This window comes from Oncorhynchus masou, chromosome 5, assembly GCF_036934945.1.
Source record: "Oncorhynchus masou masou isolate Uvic2021 chromosome 5, UVic_Omas_1.1, whole genome shotgun sequence".
Classification (NCBI taxonomy): domain Eukaryota; kingdom Metazoa; phylum Chordata; class Actinopteri; order Salmoniformes; family Salmonidae; genus Oncorhynchus; species Oncorhynchus masou.
In genome coordinates this window covers 30,598,291-30,621,062 of record NC_088216.1, presented here as the reverse complement: position 1 = coordinate 30,621,062, position 22,772 = coordinate 30,598,291, and the positions used below count along the sequence as shown (strand labels likewise).

Here is a 22,772-nt window from a genome sequence, read left to right as displayed (position 1 = left end):
GTACAGTAGCATATCATTATTCAATATAATTTGGGAGCACGTACCTGCGAATACATACACAACACTGTGTAAACTTCAGCACAACTGCAAACCCAACATGCAATGTGAGTGATGTGAAACAACATAAAATTAAAATACATTTACACTTCAAGAGGTGACTAGCCTCATTAGCTAAGAAAGAACAAGGTGAACGTTAGCTAACCTTTAGCATAACGCAGCGTGCAAATTTTGTAAATGTCCATAAAATGATAAATACATGACACAACTCTGTAACACTATCACATAACAACATCGATAATGATTATAAAACAATATTGTTTTCAGTCTAACACGCACTAGATAAACTCAGCAAAAAAAGAAACACCGTCTCACTGTCAACTGCGTTTATTTTCAGCAAACTTATCATGTGTAAATATTTGTATGAACATAACAAGATTCAACAACTGAGACATAAACTGAACAAGTTCCACAGATGTGACTAACAGAAATTGAATAATGTGTCCCTGAAAAAAGGGTGGGTCAAAATTAAAAGAAACAGTTAGTATCTGGTGTGGCCACCAGCTGCATTAAGTACTGCAGTGCATCTCCTCCTCATGGACTGCACCAGATTTGCCAGTTCTTGCTGTGATTTGTTACCCCACTCTTCCACGAAGGCACCTGCAAGTTCCCGGACATTTCTGAGGAGAATGGCCCTAGCCCTCACCCTCCGATCCAACAGGTCCCAGACGTGCTCATGGCAGAACACTGACATTCCTGTCTTGCAGGAAATCACGCACAGAACGAGCAGCATAGCTGGTGGCATTGTCATGCTGGAGGGTCATGTCAGGATGAGCCCGCAGGAAGGGTACCACATGAGGGAGGAGGAAATCTTCCCTGCAACGCACAGTGTTAAGATTGCCTGCAATGACAAGCTCAGTCCGATAATGCTAGGACACACCGCCCCAGACCATGACGGACCCTTCACCTCCAAATCGATCCCGCTCCAGAGTACAGGCCTCAATGCAACGCTCATTCCTTCGACGATAAACGCGAATCCGACCATCACCGCTGGTGAGACAAAACTGCGACTCATCAGTGAAGAACACTTTTGCCAGGCCTGTCTGGTCCGGTGACGGTGGGTTTGTGCCCATAGGTGACCTTGTTGCCGGTGATATCTGGTGAGGACCTGCTTTAGAACAGGCCTACAAGCCCTCAGTCCAGCCTCTCTCAGCCTATTGCGGACAGTCTGAGCACTGATGGAGGGATAGTGCGTTCCTGGTGTAACTTGGGCAGCTGTTGTTGCCATCCTGTACCTGTCCCGCAGGTGTGAGGTTCGGATGTACCGATCCTGTGCAGGTGTTGTTACACGTGGTCTGCCACTGCAAGGACAACATGTATGTGTACATTTATTTTGCAATGCGCACGACGCGAGCAGTGTGGTCAGCATGAGGATTTCTATTTCAACCCTGTTACACAAGGCCTGCTGGGTCAGCTTGGGACCTGACACAACCTTCTGAGATGAGCCTGGACAACCAACTTTCTTCAAGATCATCCTGATTGTAGAGCGGTTTCTGGGGTTAGCACACAGGATGTACTCCCAGAGGACTTTGGCCTTGCACCGTTCAGCAGCTCTGACTTTGGCGCCAAGAGATTGGGTCTGTAGCCGGGCTGTTGGAGACCAAAACCTTGACCTGTAGGCCACTGTCACTATGAAAACTGGGGTTCTCTTCAGAGTTGAATCCTATGTACCCCAGTGCAGTTCTCTAGGCCCTCTACTCTTTTCTATTGTTACCAATGACTTGCCACTGGCATTAAACCAGTCCACTTTTACTAACATTTTAAGTCGCTGCACAACAGTAAATTAACAAAAAAGAGAGGAAAAAACTACTCATGTTGTCCATTTTAAGTATTCCTTTGTTGAAAGGTTTGGATCAATATTCTATTTGTGTTTGAATGTTTGCAAAAAAAAGCTCTTGTTTTGTGTCATCCATGGTATAAATGGTAATTGTTAGAATTCTTAATTTTGGCAAATATCACAATATTCTGGAAAGGAACGTCATAATAAATTAGAGCATGGAATATTGTTGTTGCAGCTCATATATTCGCATAGAAACTTCACAATAAATTTGATTTGGCTACGAGACCCCCCAGTTCCAATACCAAATCAAACAAGAAATTGTCCAAAAAATAGCATCGAGTCCTATCAAGGCTTTAAACTTACTAGTCTCCCATTGGCAGACAGGTTACCTCCCACATTAACTGTTGCCCTAGAGCTGGTATTTACGAAACTAGGCTTAATATACATTTACGAGTCAGCAAATATCCCTCTCATAAACCTCTGCTGACTAGCGTTCAAAACAAAGTCTGCAATCTGTGTGGGTGGCAACCGGCATCTTTAAATCAACCAGCTTTAAATCGTGAAGTAGCCTACACATTTCCTGAAGCCCAGTCGCGATGCTAGGGTCGATCGTGTTGTTGTGGTTCTTTTCCCTCCTTCTATTCTTCTTCACCAGGGTCCGCCGACCTAAAAAACTTCCCACCAGGACCCCGTCCCCTGCCCATCCTCGGCATCACCCATTTCGTATGATATGTTGCCTATTACAATTCAACGAATTTGCAAAATGTACAATAGTGTAATGAACCTGGGTTTATAAGAGTGGAAATCAACCCTGCCGCATGAGCATTGTTTTGCGGCACAGTCGATAGCGCGCCGGACCTCGGGCTCGAATGCTCCCTGCTGTTTCATTACAATATGTCATGAATTTGCCGCGCCCTCCTTGCACGCACGCACCACGTCTATTTCTATGGGCACGTGTAACAGTACTCTTCTTGCGTTGTGTACTATCAGTCATCGACACGGAACTCCAAGATGTAGCACCAGTCATTTAGATTTATTCTTTAACAATGTACCTGATAGGAACAGCACAAAATTGCACGTCATGCAATGCACGGCTCACCATCCAACTCTGCACTCAGACACTGTACAAAATATATGAACCCCCCCACCAGACACAGTAAGTTGCTAGCTCGTACTGGCGGGAATTCTTTACAACAAAATGCACAACAAATATTCTCCAAATACCACTGCATCTTATTTATTTATTTATTTTTACCTTTATTTAACCAGGTAGGCTAGTTGAGAACAAGTTCTCATTTGCAACTGTGACCTGGCCAAGATAAAGCATAGCAGTGTGAACAGACAACACAGAGTTACACATGGAGTAAACAATAAACAAGTCAATAACACAGTAGAAAAAAAGAGAGTCTATATACATTGTGTGCAAAAGGCATGAGGAGGTAGGCAAATAATTACAATTTTGCAGATTAACACTGGAGTGATAAATGATCAGATGGTCATGTACAGGTAGAGATATTGGTGTGCAAAAGAGCAGAAAAGTAAATAAATAAAAACAGTATGGGGATGAGGTAGGGTGGGCTATTTACAGATAAAACTATGTACAGCTGCAGCAATCGGTTAGCTGCTCAGATAGCAGATGTTTGAAGTTGGTGAGGGAGATAAAAGTCTCAAACTTCAGCAATTTTTGCAATTCGTTTCAGTCACAGGCAGCAGAGAACTGGAACGAAAGGCGGCCAAATGAGGTGTTGGCTTTAGGGATGATCAGTGAGATGCACCTGCTGGAGCGCGTGCTACGGGTGGGTGTTGCCATCGTGACCAGTGAACTGAGATAAGGCAGAGCTTTACCTAGCATGGACTTGAAGATGACCCGGAACCAGTGGGTCTGGCGACGAATATGTAGCGAGGGCCAGCCGACTAGAGCATACAGGTCGCAGTGGTGGGTGGCATAAGGTGCTTTAGTGACAAAACGGATGGCACTGTGATAAACTGCATCCAGTTTGCTGAGTGGAGTGTTGGAAGCTATTTTGTAGATGACGTCGCCGAAGTCGAGGATCGGTAGGATAGTCAGTTTTACTAGGGTAAGTTTGGCGGCGTGAGTGAAGGAGGCTTTGTTGCGGAATAGAAAGCCGACTAGATTTGAAAAGAGTCGGCCTGAGAATTTAACCCTGTGGCACCCCCATAGAGACTGCCAGAGGACCAGACAGCATGCCCTCCGATTTGACACACTGAACTCTGTCTGCAAAGTAGTTGGTGAACCAGGCAAGGCAGTCATCAGAAAAACCGAGGCTACTGAGTCTGCCGATAAGAATATGGTGATTGACAGAGTCGAAAGCCTTGGCAAGGTCGTTGAAGACGGCTGCACAGTACTGTCTTTTATCGATGGCCGTTATGATATCGTTTAGTACCTCGAGCGTGGCTGAGGTGCACCCGTGACCGGCTCGGAAACCAGATTGCACAGCGGAGAAGGTACGGTGTGATTCAAGATGGTCAGTGACCTGTTTGTTGACTTGGCTTTCGAAGACCTTAGATAGGCAGGGCAGGATGGATATAGGTCTGTAACAGTTTGGGTCCAGGGTGTCTCCCCCTTTGAAGAGGGGGATGACTGCGGCAGCTTTCCAATCCTTGGGGATCTCAGACGATATGAAAGAGAGGTTGAACAGTCTGGTAATAGGGGTTGCGACAATGGCGGCGGATAGTTTCAGAAATAGAGGGTCCAGATTGTCAAGCCCAGCTGAATTGTACGGGTCCAGGTTTTGCAGCTCTTTCAGAACATCTGCTATCTGGATTTGGGTAAAGGAGAACCTGGAGAGGCTTGGGCGAGTAGCTGCGGGGGGGGGGGGGGCGGAGCTGTTGGCCGAGGTTGGAGAAGCCAGGCGGAAGGCATTGGCAGCCGTTGAGAAATGCTTGAAGTTTTCGATAATCATGGATTTATCGGTGGTGACCGTGTTACCTAGCCTCAGTGCAGTGGGCAGCTGGGAGGAGGTGCTCTTGTTCTCCATGGACTTCACAGTGTCCCAGAACTTTTTGGAGTTGGAGCTACAGGATGCAAATTTCTACCTGAAGAAGCTGACCTTAGCTTTCCTGACTGACTGTGTGTATTGGTTCCTGACTTCCCTGAACAGTTGCATATCGCGGGGACTATTCGATGCTATTGCAGTCCGCCACAGTATGTCTTTGTGCTGGTCGAGGGAAGTCAGATCTGGAATGAACCAAGGGCTATATCTGTTCTTAGTTCTGTATTTTTTGAACGGCGCATGCTTATCTAAAATGGTGAGGAAGTTACTTTTAAAGAATGACCAGGCATCCTCAACTGACGGGATGAGGTCAATGTCCTTCCAGGATACCCGGGCCAGGTCGATTAGAAAGGCCTGCTCACAGAAGTGTTTTAGGGAGCGTTTGACAGTGATGAGGGGTGGTCGTTTGACTGCGGCTCCGTAGCGTATACAGGCAATGAGGCAGTGATCGCTGAGATCCTGGTTGAAGACGGCGGAGGTGTAACCAAGGGCTATATCTGTTCTTAGTTCTGCATTTTTTGAACGGAGCATGCTTATCTAAAATGGCGAGGAAGTTACTTTTAAAGAACGACCAGGCATCCTCAACTGACGGGATGAGGTCAATGTCCTTCCAGGATACCCGGGCCAGGTCGATTAGAAAGGTCTGCTCACAGAAGTGTTTTAGGGAGTGTTTGACAGTGATGAGGGGTGGTCGTTTGACTGCAGCTCCGTAGTGGATACAGGCAATGAGGCAGTGATCGCTGAGATCCTGGTTGAAGACGGCGGAGGTGTATTTGGAGGCCAGTTGGTCAGGATGACGTCTATGAGGGTGCCCTTGTTTACAGATTTAGGGTTGTATCTGGTGGTTTCCTTGATGATTTGTATGAGATTGAGGGCATCTAGCTTAGATTGTAGGACTGCCGGGGTGTTAAGCATATCCCAGTTAAGGTCACCTAACAGAACAAACTCTGAAGCTAGATGGGGGGGGCGATCAATTCACAAATGGTGTCCAGGGCACAGTAGCAGGCGGCAACAGTGAGAGACTTATTTCTGGAGAGAGTCATTTTTAAGATTAGTAGTTTGAACTGTTTTGGTATGGACCTGGTAAGTATGACATTACTTTGCAGGCTATCTCTGCAGTAGACTGCAACTCCTCCCCCTTTGGCAGTTCTATCTTGATGGAAAATGTTATAGTTGGGTATGGAAATCTCAGAATTTTTGGTGGCCTTCCTGAGCCAGGATTCAGACACGGCAAGGACATCAGGGTTAGCAGAGTGGGCTAAAGCAGTGAGTAAAACAAACTTAGGGAGGAGGCTTCTGATGTTGACATGCATGAAACCAAGGCTTTTTCGATCACAGAAGTCAACAAATGAGGGTGCCTGGGGACATGCAGGGCCTGGGTTTACCTCCACATCACCCCCGGAACAGAGGAGGAGTAGTATGAGGGTGCGGCTAAAGGCTATCAAAACTGGTCGCCTGGAGCATTGGGGACAAAGAATAAAAGGAGCAGATTTCTGGGCATGGTAGAATATATTCAGGGCATAATGCGCAGACAGGGGTATAGTGGGGTGCGGGTACAGCGGAGGTAAGCCCAGGCACTGGGTGATGATGGGAGAGGTTGTATCTCTGGACATGCTGGTTGTAATGGGTGAGGTCACCGCATGTGTGGGAGGTGGGACAAAGGGGGCATCAGGGGTGTGAAGAGTGGAACTAGGGGCTCCATTGTAAACTAAAACAACGATAACTAACCTGAACAACAGTTTACAAGGCATATTGACATTTGAGAGAGACATGCAGCGAGGCATACAGTAATCACAGGTGTTGAATTGGGAGAGCTAGCTAAAACGGTAGATGAGACAACAACAGCTAATCAGCTAGCACAACAACAGCAGGTAAAATGGCGTTTACTAGGCAGGGAGGGTCGGATTAACTACACACAGAGCCTGAGTGCGGCTGGGGCAGACAGATAAAACATAAACAAGCAGAATGGAGAACCGTGATTAATGGACAGTCCAGCATGCATCAGCTATGTAGCCAAGTGATCAGTGTCCAGGGGGCGGCGGTGGATGGGGCAGGGAAGCTCGACTTGCGAGTATTATCCAGGTTAAAAAAATAAATAAATAAAAACTGGCTGGCTGTGCAGAAGGTAAAAGCCGCTAGCAGTGGCTAACAATGACTAAATAGCTTGTAGCTAGTTAGCTGGTTAGCTTCTGGAGGTTCTTGAATGTGTTCTAAAAATTTAAATAATAGCGATTCCGTATCACATTGGGTGAGGCAGGTTACCGGGAGGTATAATCGAATTAAAAATCAAAAAGAGATTGAAAGTAAATATGGGTCCAGTGAGTGGTTGGGCTGACTGGGGACGCGGCGATTCAGACAGTTAGCAGGCCTGTGCTAACAAGCTAACAGTTAGTAGGCCGGGGCTAAACAACCTAGCAGTTAGCAGACAGGTGCTGAACAAGCTAGCAGTTAGCAGGCCGAATTAGCAAGCAAGCAGATAGCAAGGGCTAGAAAGTTAGCATTTGGGGGGACGTCGCGATGGGGTTAAGTCTGTTTATGCCTCTTCATGCGGTGACGTCGATAGACCGGTCGTGGGTCCTGATATTGTAGCCCAGGAGTATGCTTCGGTGGTAACACAGGAGCTCTGGCCGGGCTAGCTTCAAGCTTAGTGGATGGAAACGCTAGCCAGGAGTAATCATCCGGGGTTGCGGTTAGCTAGTTAGCTAGTTGTGAAGATCCAGATGAGAATGTTCCGTTTGCGGTGGGAATCCGGGGATAAAAATAATAAAAATAAAAATAATAGGTTCGTTATACTCTGGTTAGAGTCGCGTTGTTCGAACTGGCAGAGCTTTCCGAGCTAAAGGTTAGCTGATGACCGCTAGCAATGGTTTGCTGGTAGTTAGCTGGCTAGCTTCAGTTGAGGGTTTCCGGATCCGAAGTAAATATAAATACTTTAGGAAAAAAAAGCAGATCCACGCTACATTGGGTGAGGCGGGTTGCAGGAGAGTATTTAGATGTTGAGGTTTAGCAAAATGTTTTAAAAGATATGCGAATAAAAATATGTTTTAAAAAACGATATATACAAGGGACACGACACGACGTCTGACTGCTACGCCATCTTGGAATGTGTGATGTTCGAATAACATTTACAAACAATTTGATATAAATTGTACATTTAAATCATCACTTGAGAGTATAAAAATCACTTTTGATGTACAGTGCTTTGCAACCAACAACTTACCGCTGGTTTGGTGCTTGTTCACTGGGACGATTCTAACTGGAACATCCCCCCTCGTAAGCAAGCTACGCAAACCAACCAATAAGATGCCATGTTGAGTAGGTGAAGGCAAGACAAAACTCAAACCAAAAACCCATTGGCTTAACAATAAAGTGGCATGGGGAAATCACCAATATAACCCTGTTACACACGAGCACTGTTTATGACACAAACTGTTCACACCCTTCGTGTTGGTGGAGAGAATCTTGCCGGTTTAAAGCATATTTCCTGCAATTCCACACATTTTGTCATGGGGTGCAAAGAAAATGTTGCCGTTTTAAAGCTACGTTTTTAATAATTCTATACATTTTGCCATGTCTAATGTGTATTCATGTGATATTTGAGTGACAAAAAAAATGACAACAAAATCTATGGGACTAAAACAACCTTCAAGAGTAAGTTTAAAGCCAGACATAGTTCTTAAAAAGAGCAAAAAAGTTTGGGAATCACTGCCTTAAGTATCTGTCTTATGTAACCATACCAGAGGTAACATATCATGCTAACATTTACTATGTTAGGTCTAGTCTATGAGACCAGTCTGACTGAATGGGTATTAAGTCTGATGTAGACTAAAGTTTTAGGACAATGTGCAACAATAGTGGAATCGGTGGTTCACCTTCAAAATAAAGGTCTTGCATTGAAACTGATGCAAAAGGATACAGACAGCAGAATCATGCAACAATTGGACTAGAAAATATTCAAAAGGTGGGAATGTCATAAAACATATATATAATTAATTCATTTGACAATAAACAGAAATAATTATGTAATTTAGTGTAATGTTTTAAAATAATTTGTGAAAATTGTGGATAAAAACCACGCTTTTACATTATTTCTAAGCCATAAAATTCTAGGGAAAGTGAAACACTTCATTATCCTGGGAAGAAATGGTGTTATTACACACACTAATAACACTGTATAGATATGTTGTGAATAAGGTTGAGCTTTTTTGTCATTTCACATAATGATGGAAACCAGGGACACTGCGACTCAATGTTTAATATCAGAGTGCTACGCAACTTGTAAAGGGACAAAATAATAGTAGTCAGCCAAGAGTTACTCCTGGAACCACTCTAAAACTCAAGACTGAAAGCTTATCCATCAACCCTTCCATTTTCTCCCAAGTGCCTGAATAGCATTTCAAAAGAAAAGTCCCACATTATATTCTCACAATAAATCCTCCCCATGTCCCTCTCCTTCTGTGCTTCAGCTGAAGAGGCGCTATGGTAACGTGTTCAGTCTGTACATCGGCTCACGGCCTGCTGTGGTTCTGATTGGCCTGGAGGTGAACCCGACCCACGTATGTTCCGTGTGTGTTTGTATGTGTGTTTGCCGATCAGGGATCGTCCTGGCCAATTATGGCTCCAGTTGGAGGGACCACTGGCTCTTTGCTCTGACCACGCTGAGAAAATTTGGTCTGGGCAAACGCTCCATGGAAGAGCGCATCCTAGAGGAGGTGTCCCACATCTGCACTGAGCTGGAGAGCAGTGCTGGTACAGTCCCACACACACACACACAACATCCTCGTAATCATAATCATTACTGTACATATTAATGTCATTATCAGCGTTTAGTATCCACCCCAAAGATCCTCCAAATACTGTTTCAAACAATTACACTATTAACCCCTTGTAGTTGTAACTAGCTTCCATAAACCACACAAACTTCACAGAAATAAGATACTCTCAATAATATTCCCAGTACGACTATATTTACTATACTTGTTTTAACATTAGGTATAAAGACTGGGGATTGTTACTTTATCTATCCTGTCAGTGTGTTCAATTCAGTAGCTCTGTGATCGTTGTTATTACCTTGTCTGTGTGTATTGCCTCGTGTGGTGACCGTTGCTGTGTCCTGGTAGGCGGTTCGATGGACCCTCAGCACCTGTTCCATCTGACTGCGTCTAACATCATCTGCTCACTGATTTTCGGAGATAAGTTTCGAATATGACGACCCGGTCATCCTCATCCAGAGGTTAGAGGAGTTGACCAAGGAAGCTTTCGGACCTTGGGCCATGGTACAGTCTAAGCCCTGTGTCACTCCATGCTTACTAAAAAAAAAAGGATTCCAAAATGGTTATTTTGGTAGTCCCCAGGTAGAACTCTCTGTGGAAAGGGTTCTACACTGAACCCAAAAGTGTTCTTCAAAGTGTTCTCCCATGGGAACAGCCAAATAATCATTTTAGGTTTTTTAGAGTGTACATGATCCTCACTGACCTCTCTGTGCTAGACATGGCATGTGCTAGACATGACACACTGATCCACATTCCCCTCTGTTTTACATCCACTTCCTCCAATCTATCTTTTGTAGCACTATGAAATCATACCAGTCTTGATGCCCTTCCCTTTGCCCTTCAGGAACATTTTACACAAATTTAATCAAATGAAGGAACATATCAAGAAGATTGTGACCATGCACAAAAGTTCAAGGGTCGTGGGAGAGCCCAGAGACCTCCTTGACTGCTACCTGGACCAGATTGACAAGGTAGGAGAACAATAGAACTAGGGTTCTAGAAGTAAAATAAATAACAGAAGATATAAAGTAAGTAGCCTTGTAGAAGTAAGCCTGAACGGTCCATGGGGCAGGAGCCTATCTCCTGTTTCTGTAGCATTTAAGCAGCTTGATGTAGAAGTACAACCCTGGATAGGACACTAGTCTGTCGCAGGACTTTACCCTGAGTATCTGCCAATCAGAGAGGCATCGGATTCCAATTTTAGAGTCTTTGTTATGACTTCCGTGAGAAGGTCAAAAAAAAAATTTGGGGCTGGTGGAAGAGGAGGAAGTACTTTACAGGATGGAGCAGAATTTAATGTAGAGGCCTTTGGTGTCTGTGTGTGTTTCAGACAGCTAATGGAGGCTCCACATTTAATGACACTCATATGGTGTTTCTACTACTTACCTGTTCATGGCTGGGACAGACACCACTTCCAACACCCTCCGCTCTGCCGTGCTACACCTGATGACCAACCAGCATGTACAGGGTGAGGAAATACACACACACACTGGCATACATTTCATTCATTTCGATGGCGCTTGTCGACAATGTGTCGGCATTCATGGTAAACACTGCATATCAAATAAAATGTTATTTGTCAAATACACATGGTTATCAGATGTTAATGCAAGTGTAGAGAAATGATTGTGCTTCTAGTTCCGACCATGCAGTAATATCTAACAAGTAATCTAACCTAACGATTTCACAACAACTACCTTATACACAAGTAAATGTAAAGGAATGAATAAGAACACGTACATAAAAATATGAATGAGCGATGGCCGAACGGCATAGGCAAGATGCAGTAGATGGTATAGAGTACCATATATATATATATATATATATATATATTTCTATACATATGTATATGAGATGAGTATGTCGGCTAAATAGGAAATTGTTCTACAAAGCTTGATCGGATTGAATCCCGGCCAAAGAGTGTGTGTTTGTCCAAGATCGCTGTTACCGAGATTTCACCAACATTCTTGCGGGACGTGCAGACACTTCGTTTGAGGACAGACATGCCATGCCGTATGTTCAAGCCATGATCCATGAGGTACAGCGCATGAGTGACACCGTTCCTCTTGGCGTGTTCCGTACTACCTGCAGCGACACGCAACTACACAGCTACCAGCTGCCCCAGGTGAGCATTACCATGTCGACTGATATGCTGCCTGTTGTTGACCTTAGAACTATAAAGGTCGCCTGGGCTAGAGGGAGTGATGTCATGATGGGTGCTGTGTCAGTCTTTAGTGTACCTCTCCACCGCACCCTTAATCCCTCATCTGTTCCAGGGCACTATGGTAATACCTAACCTGTCTTCGGTGCTGCATGAAGAAGGCCAGTGGAAATTCCCTCACGAGTTCAACCCTGAAAATTTCCTCAATGAGGTCGGAGAGTTTGTGAAACCGGAAGCCTTTCTGCCATTCTCAGCAGGTGCCTTTTTGCAAAAGTCTCAATATCTATGGCTTATAAATGATAGTGTGTTGTACAGAGACAGGAGAATATGTTGACATAAAATGCCAGGCTGCATGCATATGAAGGTATGAGTGAAATGTTGTTCTCATTGATAGCCGTGTGTGTGTTCCCCAGGATCTCGTGTGTGTCTGGGGGAGGGGTTAGCACGTATGGAGCTCTTCCTGGTTCTAGTGACATTGCGTCGGCGTTTCCGATTCGTCTGGCCTGAGGATGGAGGTGTCACAGATTTCAGCCTCATCTTTGGTGGGACACAGTCTCAAAAGCCCTTCCGCCTGGGTGTGCACCTGAGGAGCAGCGAGAGAGGGTGAGCTACCCACAGTCTCCACGAGAGCACTAGTTCTGCCAGACAGCTACAGATCTTATTCTGTAATAATTCACCTTAATTTTAGTAACTCATCAAATAAGTCATTTTCAAGAATGTGTAACCCACCATTGAATGCCTTATAATCAGTGGCAGCTTCTGTAAGGATCAGATCATTCACAAGCTAGATCTTTCAGTATGCTTGCATGCATTTTGTAATACATACCTTCTTAAAACCATTGGTCTTGTGTTTCTGTTACTGACAACTAATTGTATTTTCTTATCAAGTGTTCTTAAGTAAAATAACAATTCCTAAAAACATGTGATTTGGATGGGTTTTTTTTTTAAAGGCGGACCTCTGCTTTTATGTCCTCCTATCCCCTTAACTGCATCTATAACTCCTATGTTTGAGGTTGATAGCTAGCTATTTAACAAGATTTGCATTTTTGGGGCGTTCACACACTGCTGTACAACAATGTAGAAGAAAAACGGGGCAATTCAAGAGGGTGCTATGAAATGAATGTCAAAAAGTAGTTATTTTCCCTTTGTCATTATAAATGACATATGTTACGTACGCTTCTTAGTGGGAACGCAACACCCTGCTATATCTCAACACCCCGTGGAGTGAATAAGTATGTGATCGTAGGTGCGGGGAGGGACGACAGAGGCAGAGAAAAATACCGTTTACAGGGTATTTGTTATTCCTTAACATGGTAAGGTGAGGAAAAGGGGCTGGACGGAACCAAAGTAAAAATTATAAAGAGTCCCCGCTCCTACCTTCCCACTACTTACCTAACCTTTCGCACCACCTGGCGCGCTTAACAAAACACAAGGGGGTGGGAAGCCCAGGTGTTACCTAGTGTGCAAAGACAGATTAAATACTACGGTTATGTATGCCCCCAGGCCTCTTACCTAACCGCTCCCAAGGTGCGTTCCCCTTCCCCTCTTGGGAACAAATGAAACAGAAATCATTACTAAAACTTAATGTTAGTGTTTTTGGTTATTGAAAGTGTTCACTAAGCCCTATTGGCATACACATAACTCCGGGAAGGATCGGCTACAACAATCAACACAGGACATAAAAAGATGCTCTCCTCCCTGACGCAGGAACTCTGGCTTTTATCAGGCTGGAGAAGGAGTTTGCAATACCAGAGACAGCTGTATCCCCTGACGAGAGGGAGGGTCAGAGCTCCAATCTGCGATGGGACCGACCAATCAGCTGAATTAATCATTAGCTTGATTGTTCTCTCCCAATATTATAGCGTAATATACTTGCCTAACACTGCAAGGTCATATTTTATAACTTAGCTAGTCATGTTGTATGTCCGGTGTGGCATATCATTTCAAACAAATAACCATTGAATATTTATTTGTAACCCGATGTTATTGTTTTACTCATATGACAGAGCAAAGAAGAAAGCTAACTTGGCAGAGACAGATATTCATGAGAAAAAAAATGCTTCCAGGCCCCAAAAAATGTAAACTCACATTTTCAAAACTATCAGTCATGGCAATACCGGTAATCTATATAACTAGCCGTTAACATTACGGTGCCCTAGCAGGCCACGTGTAACTTAAATTTGTTGCCATTGCATTGATTGTATGAAACGTATAGGTCCTTCAGGTCAAAAAGGCGAAGAGGCAGAGCAGAGAAAGGAGGCAGACAGACTGTGAAAGTAAGCACAAGTGCAGGCTGTTCTTGATCTATACTGAATCACACCTGTTTTGTTCAATTGTGGTGTAGTCATTGACAAAACAATACATGTTTGATTCTCACTTTTATTTAAAGTATATTAAACATTTATTAAAAATGTCAGCTCAGAAAACAACAATGTCTGCAGCACTATAGGTACACTGCAGTGACTCTAAATTAGGAACATTCAAAATAAATGTGAAAACACATTCATATACAGTACCAGTCAAAAGTTTGGACACACCTAATCATTCAAGGGTTTTTCTTTATTAGGACTATTTTCTACATTGTAGAATAATAGAGAAGACATCAAAACGATGAAATAACACATATGGAATCATGTAGTAACCAAAAAAGTGTTAAACAAATAAAGATATTTTTAGGCACCCTTTGACTTGACAGCTTTGGACACTCTTCGAATTCTCTCAACCAGCTTTATGAGGCAGTCACCAGGTTGCAGATTTCTGAATTGTTAACTAAAATTCTAAATGTGTGAACTGTTAAAATTATACATTTTTAAAAACAATACTAAACATGCACGTCCAAACAACAGCACAAAAACATCAATGTCATCACATCTGGCCAGACCTATCTCCAGCATCAGCATCAATTTCTGCCACATGGCCTAAAACTGCACCATTTTGTTTCTCTCTGTCACCCACGCACTTTCAACATTTAGATAACAAAGTATTTGACCTTTCCATCATGTTAGCGATGGACGATTGGTTGATTTCCAGTTAAGTGTGCATTTTTTCAAGATGGTTGATGAGAAAATTATCATCCAGCCCGTCGGGTATCTCACTGCTCATTCGTATGCCATGTCTTGAAATATGCAGACAGAAGGATTAAAAGTACATTTACATGTTGATACTTCTGACAGACAACTTTCTAACTCCGCCCAAAACTTTTGGACTTTATAGCATTCACAGACGGCATGGGTTATTGAGTCATTAGTTTTACTCTTAAACAACAGATGGGTCTAATCCTGAATGCTGATTGCTTAAAACTGCATTCAAGCCTGTGTCTATTCCACAAGTTACCACTGGCTAAATCTATGATGTTAAAATGCCTATTTACTCTGTTCCATCTGCCTGTGCAATCCTCTGTCTCATCAGCCCAGCCAGGCAATTTATAAACTTGATCTCCACTATAAAAAGCATGTAGACATTATTTCCCATTTCTTTTAGACTAACATCTAGTTTTCAACATCGGAGATTTGTATAAACCTTGCTGTCTCCACCTGTCCCATAGTAATGAAAGTGTTGGGATGAGACAGGTAGGCAGCTTTTCTCAGCCAGTTTGAAATCATGAAATCAACATAATTTTTATGGATATATACAAAGAACTAGCAATAGAAAACATGTCTAACAAAACCATGTGCAGCTAGTTTGTAGTGTTTCCCGCTTCAGTTTAAAATGATTGTGTTAGCTGTGTTGTTGGCTAGCTCTTGAGCAACAGTGTCCTCACGAGAGAGAGCAGATTTTCTATGCCAGGTGAAATCGCGCATCATTAGCTCATTGTTATGGATGTATCCAAATAAATATCACTCGAAAACAACAAACAAATGCAGCTACTTTGTTGTTTTTCTGTCTGCACTGTTTGACATGACTAGCTAGCTAGCAAGGGATAAGAAACATTGCCAGCCAATATGGCAATGGAACATATAGATCTGGGTTGCGTCCATAGATACAGAACAAAAAGACTGAACGACTGGGTTGCGTCTCTGGCAACTGAAAAGATAGAAGGAACGACCAGGCGGCTTGGGTAGCAACCCTAGATTTGTGTCGGGACTATATCTTGTGGAAGGATGAAATATCATGAATAAATTAAAATATTTTTCTGTTAATGAAAATATGTCAATCATTATTTATATATGTTGGTAACCCGTTGTATAAAAGTGATAATGCCCTCGAAGTTGCTGATTTTGGCATGATTTAACTTGGTCTCAGGCCGTGCCAATATAGCCTCCAAACAGCGGCTACTCGGGCATTATCACTTCATTAAAACATGACTCTGCCGTTTTGCTGTAGAATTTGTGATTTTAACTTGTAAAATACATTCTATACATTAGTTTATACTGGATTAATGGTCATTTTTGTTAACTGTAATTTTGTTGGAACATCACTAACATTCCCTCTGTCCAATATCATCAGTTCTTTTTAAGTCTTGGAAGAATTGAAACTTTTATTTTTTATTTGCCCATGCAAAGTCAGTTATGACGTAGTATACTTAAAAAAATGTATTCAGTGGGATAATTGGTATAAATATAAGACTGAATTGTTCATATTTAATTGTGCCATCCTGTGTGTGTGTTAAGAAAACCATAATGTTGAACCTTTAGGGACCATTGTTAACCTTCAGAGAACATTCCCAGAACCTTCAGAGAACGTTGCCTACAGTGTAACCTTCAGAGAACGTGCCCCGCTATCTTTGTAAAACCAAAAGAGAACGTTATAAGAATGTTAAGAAAACCATCCGTTGAAACCTTTAGGGAACATTGGTGCAACTTTCGGGGAACGTTCCCACAACCTTCAGGGACTATTGCCAGAACCTAAATGTGTTATCTGGGTATGTCTGTGGTTGAGAAGGTATTGACATTGTTCATTAACATGCTATAGTAAGTGTTTCTGTTTTAAAATGGGTCCCTAAACCCTTGCAGCAGAGGAGAGCAATGTTTTAGCTACATTTTGCCTCCAAAAAGTAAATATGTTAAAACAAGGGGTGGAACTTGTTCACTATTGTCAGCTGATTTAGAATTACATTTGTATAATTTTCCTGGCATGTTCTGTTGAGATATTGACTAGTAAATTCAGAATCTTCAATATAAAGATAACTTCACTGCAGTAGTAAAATAGATAAGATTTGTATCCCTGAAGTTTTGACCAGCTAATTATAGCGAAGAAATACAATTCCCGCTGTGTAAACACGTTGATTCTCATAGCAAATAGTCTCAAGATAAAGCCAGATAAACTTGGGGAATTGATATTCAAAGCTTAAATAGAAAAGCCTTTGTCAGGAACCACGACTAACACCAGGACTAATAAATCCAATGCAACTGCATGTTTTACAAACGGTACCACGTTGTAAAAATACTTCAAAAGTACACCTTAAGTCTTTTTGGGGGGTGTGTGTACTTTACTATTTATATTTTTTACGTTTTCTTTTTACTCCATGAATTTTCCGTCACCCAAAATAACTTGTTACTAAAATGGGCTCCCAAGTGGCGCAGCGGTCTAAGGCACTGCCTCTCCGTGCTAAAGACGTCACTACAGACACTAGGCTGTATCACAACCGGCCGTGATTGGGAGTCCCATAGGGCAGCGTACAATTGGCCCAGCGTCGTCCGGGTGTGGCTGTCATAGCAAATAAGAAATTGTTTTTAACTGACTTGCCTAGTTAAATAAAACATTTTAAAACATTGACACTTATCAAATGAACATCCCTGGTCATCCCTATTGCCTCTGATCTGGCAAAGTCACTAAACACAAATTCTTTGTTTGTAAATTATGTCTGAGTGTTGGAGTGTGCCCGTCTATCCTTAAATAAAAAAAAATACAAACAGGAAAATCATGGCATCTGGTTTGCTTAATATAAGGAATGTTAAATTATTTATACTGTTACTTTGATACTTACAGTGCATTCAGAAAGTATTCAGACACCTTGGCTTTTCTACATCTTGTTACATTACAGACTTGTTCTAAAACTGATTAAATAAAGTTTTTTTTCTTCATCAATCTACACACAATACCCCATAATGACAAAGAAAAAACAGAAATACCTTATTTACATAAGTATTCAGACCCTTTGCTTTGATACTCGAAATTGAGCTCAGGTGCATCCTGTTTCCATTGACCATCCTTGAGATGTCTCTACAACTTGATTGGAATCCACCTGTGGTAAATTCAATTGATTGGACATGATTTGGAATGGCACACACCTGTCTATATAAAGGTCCCAAAGTTGACGGTGCATGTCAGAGCAAAAACCGAGCCATGAGGTAAAAGGAATTGTCCACAGAGCTCCGAGAGAAGATTGTGTTGAGGCACAGATCTGGGGAAAGGTACAAAAACATTTCTGCAGCATTGAAGGTGCCCAAGAACACAGTGACCTCCATCATTCTTAAATGGAAGAAGTTTGGAACCACCAAGACTCTTCCTAGAGCTGGTCGCCTGACCAAACGGAGCAATCTGGGGAGAAGGGCCTTGGTCAGGGAGGTGACCAAGAACCTGATGGTCACTCTGACAGAGCTCCAGAGTTCCTCTGTGGAGATGGGAGAATCTTCCAGAGGGACAACCATCTCTGCAGCACTCCACCAATCAGGCCTTTATGGTAGAGTGGCCAGATGGAAGCCACTCCTCAGTAAAAGGCACATGGACAGCCTGCTTGGAGTTTGCCAAAAGGCACCTAAAGACTCTCAGACCATGAGAAACAAGATTATGTTCTGATGAAACCAAGATTAAACTCTTTGGAGGAAACCAATGGTGAAACATGGTGGTGGAAGCATCATGCTGTGGGGATGTTCAGCGGCAGGGTCTGGGAGACTAGCCAGGATCAAGGGAGAGAAGAACAGAGCAAAGTACAGAGAGATCCTTGATGAACACCTGATCCAGAGTGCTCAGGAACTTCAGACAGGGACGTAGATTCACCTTCCAACAGGACAACGACCCTAAGCACACAGCAATGACAATGTAGGAGTGGCTTCGGGACATGTCTCTGAATGTCCTTGAGTGGTCCAGCCAGAGCCCGGGACTTGAACCAACTACAGGTGTGCCAAGCTTGTAGCATCATATACAAGAAGCCTCAAGGCTGTAATTGATGCTAAAGGTGTTTCAACAAAGTACTGAGTAAAGGGTCTGAATACTTATGTAAATGTGATATTTCCATTTTGTTTTTTATACATTTGCAAAAAAATATAAACCTGTTTTTGCTTAGTTATTATGAGGTATTGTGTGCAGATTGATGAGGGGAAAAAAAACAATTTAATAAATTTTAGAATAAGGTTGTAAAGTAACAAAATGTAGAAAGTCAAGGGGTCTGAATACTTTCCAAATGCACTAAGTATATTTTTGCAATTATATTTACTTTTGAATCTTAAGTATATTTCAAACCAAATACTTTTACTTGAGTAGTAATTTACTGGGTGACGTGAGTCATTTTCTATTAAGGTACAGTATCTTTTCTTTTACTGAAGTATGACAATTGGGTACTTTTTCCACCACTGGGTGGACACGGCACACTATTGTAGTTTTGCGGAGAGAGGAGGATGGCGGCAATTTATTTTCTCGCCTAGAGTGGCAGAGACATCCGGGTTGGAGCGAGCGGTCGCATCTACACTTCGGTCCGCAGGTAGTATAACTTTTCATTACATTTCATTATAGTACAACGGTTTGATTTGTCTAATCTTAGCAATTTCTTCTTAGCTAGCTACATAGCCGTCTTTGTATCAAAGATAATTGCGTAATTATCGTATTTCGTCGTCCTAACGTAGTCTACACTGCTATCTGCCCAGCAGCTAGCTAACGTCCACCGAATACCAGCACTGTAGAAACTATTACACTCAACTGAACGACTCGATTAGTGTAGTGTTAGCTAGCTACATAGTTGTCTTTGCTGTCTTCGTATCCAAGATAATTGTGTAGTTTAGAGTGTGTAGACTTAGAGTGATTATCATAATTTACAGAGGTTAGCTAGCCAGCTATTTGTCGTCCTTAACGTAGGAGATACTGCTAGCTAGCTAGCCAACAGCTAGCCAACGTCTACCGAATAGAACTTCAACAACCCGGTCAACATTCCGCTTCGCTCCACAGGTAGTATCACATTTTTCATTTCACTTCATTACAGTACAACGGTTTGATTTGTTTGATCGTAGCTAGCTAGCTACATAGCCGTCTTTGTATCTAAGACAATTGTGTAGTCTAGAGCGATTTTCTAGGTTAGCTAGCCAGCTATTGTCGTTCTTTTAACGTAACGTATCGTAATCAACACTGCTAGCTAGCCAGCTAGCCCCCGAATAGCAGCACTGTAGAAACTATTACACTCGACGGAACAACTTGATTAGTGTAGTGTCAACAACGCAGCCACTGCCAGCTAGCCTACAAAGTCAACAACGCAGCCACTGCCAGCTAGCCTACTCCAGCAGTACTGTATCATTTCAATCATTTTAGTCAATAAGATTCTTGCTACGTAAGCTTAACTTTCTGAACATTCGAGACGTGTAGTCCACTTGTCATTCCAATCTCCTTTGCATTAGCGTAGCCTCTTCTGTAGCCTGTCAACTATGTGTCTATCTATCCCTGTTCTCTCCTCTCTGCACAGACCATACAAACGCTCCACATCGCGTGGCCGCGGCCACCCTAATCTGGTGGTCCCAGCGCGCACGACCCACGTGGAGTTCCAGGTCTCCGGTAGCCTCTGGAACTGCCGATCTGCGGCCAACAAGGCAGAGTTCATCTCAGCCTATGCCTCCCTCCAGTCCCTCGACTTCTTGGCACTGACGGAAACATGGATCACCACAGACAACACTGCTACTCCTACTGCTCTCTCTTCGTCCGCCCACGTGTTCTCGCACACCCCGAGAGCTTCTGGTCAGCGGGGTGGTGGCACCGGGATCCTCATCTCTCCCAAGTGGTCATTCTCTCTTTCTCCCCTTACCCATCTGTCTATCGCCTCCTTTGAATTCCATGCTGTCACAGTTACCAGCCCTTTCAAGCTTAACATCCTTATCATTTATCGCCCTCCAGGTTCCCTCGGAGAGTTCATCAATGAGCTTGATGCCTTGATAAGCTCCTTTCCTGAGGACGGCTCACATCTCACAGTCCTGGGCGACTTTAACCTCCCCACGTCTACCTTTGACTCATTCCTCTCTGCCTCCTTCTTTCCACTCCTCTCCTCTTTTGACCTCACCCTCTCACCTTCCCCCCTACTCACAAGGCAGGCAATACGCTCGACCTCATCTTTACTAGATGCTGTTCTTCCACTAACCTCACTGCAACTCCCCTCCAAGTCTCCGACCACTACCTTGTATCCTTTTCCCTCTCGCTCTCATCCAACACTTCCCACACTGCCCCTACTCGGATGGTATCGCGCCGTCCCAACCTTCGCTCTCTCTCCCCCGCTACTCTCTCCTCTTCCATCCTATCATCTCTTCCCTCTGCTCAAACCTTCTCCAACCTATCTCCTGATTCTGCCTCCTCAACCCTCCTCTCTTCCCTTTCTGCATCCTTTGACTCTCTATGTCCCCTATCCTCCAGGCCGGCTCGGTCCTCCCCTCCCGCTCCGTGGCTCGACGACTCATTGCGAGCTCACAGAACAGGGCTCCGGGCAGCCGAGCGGAAATGGAGGAAAACTCGCCTCCCTGAGGACCTGGCATCCTTTCACTCCCTCCTCTCTACATTTTCCTCCTCTGTCTCTGCTGCTAAAGCCACCTTCTACCACTCTAAATTCCAAGCATCTGCCTCTAACCCTAGGAAGCTCTTTGCCACCTTCTCCTCCCTCCTGAATCCTCCTCCCCCTCCTCCCTCTCTGCAGATGACTTCGTCAACCATTTTGAAAAGAAGGTCGACGACATCCGATCCTCGTTTGCTAAGTCAAACGACACCGCTGGTTCTGCTCACACTGCCCTACCCTGTGCTCTGACCTCTTTCTCCCCTCTCTCTCCAGATGAAATCTCGCTTCTTGTGACGGCCGGCCGCCCAACAACCTGCCCGCTTGACCCTATCCCCTCCTCTCTTCTCCAGACCATTTCCGGAGACCTTCTCCCTTACCTCACCTCGCTCATCAACTCATCCCTGACCGCTGGCTACGTCCCTGCCGTCTTCAAGAGAGCGAGAGTTGCACCCCTTCTGAAAAAACCTACACTCGATCCCTCCGATGTCAACAACTACAGACCAGTATCCCTTCTTTCTTTTCTCTCCAAAACTCTTGAACGTGCCGTCCTTGGCCAGCTCTCCCGCTATCTCTCTCAGAATGACCTTCTTGATCCAAATCAGTCAGGTTTCAAGACTAGTCATTCAACTGAGACTGCTCTTCTCTGTATCACGGAGGCGCTCCGCACTGCTAAAGCTAACTCTCTCTCCTCTGCTCTCATCCTTCTAGACCTATCGGCTGCCTTCGATACTGTGAACCATCAGATCCTCCTCTCCACCCTCTCCGAGTTGGGCATCTCCGGCGCGGCCCACGCTTGGATTGCGTCCTACCTGACAGGTCGCTCCTACCAGGTGGTGTGACGAGAATCTGTCTCCTCGCCACGCGCTCTCACCACTGGTGTCCCCCAGGGCTCTGTTCTAGGCCCTCTCCTATTCTCGCTATACACCAAGTCACTTGGCTCTGTCATAACCTCACATGGTCTCTCCTATCATTGCTATGCAGACGACACACAATTAATCTTCTCCTTTCCCCCTTCTGATGACCAGGTGGCAAATCGCATCTCTGCATGTCTGGCAGACATATCAGTGTGGATGACGGATCACCACCTCAAGCTGAACCTCGGCAAGACGGAGCTGCTCTTCCTCCCGGGGAAGGACTGCCCGTTCCATGATCTCGCCATCACGGTTGACAACTCCATTGTGTCCTCCTCCCAGAGCGCTAAGAACCTTGGCGTGATCCTGGACAACACCCTGTCGTTCTCAACTAACATCAAGGCGGTGGCCCGTTCCTGTAGGTTCATGCTCTACAACATCCGCAGAGTACGACCCTG

General features: G+C 44.0%; 1 pseudogene; it reads left to right on the top strand.

The window, feature by feature from the left end:
* The first annotated feature begins 4,834 nt into the window (after positions 1 to 4,834).
* LOC135528866 (cytochrome P450 2B4-like) lies at positions 4,835 to 13,607 on the top strand (annotated as a pseudogene).
* The last annotated feature ends 9,165 nt before the right edge of the window (positions 13,608 to 22,772 follow it).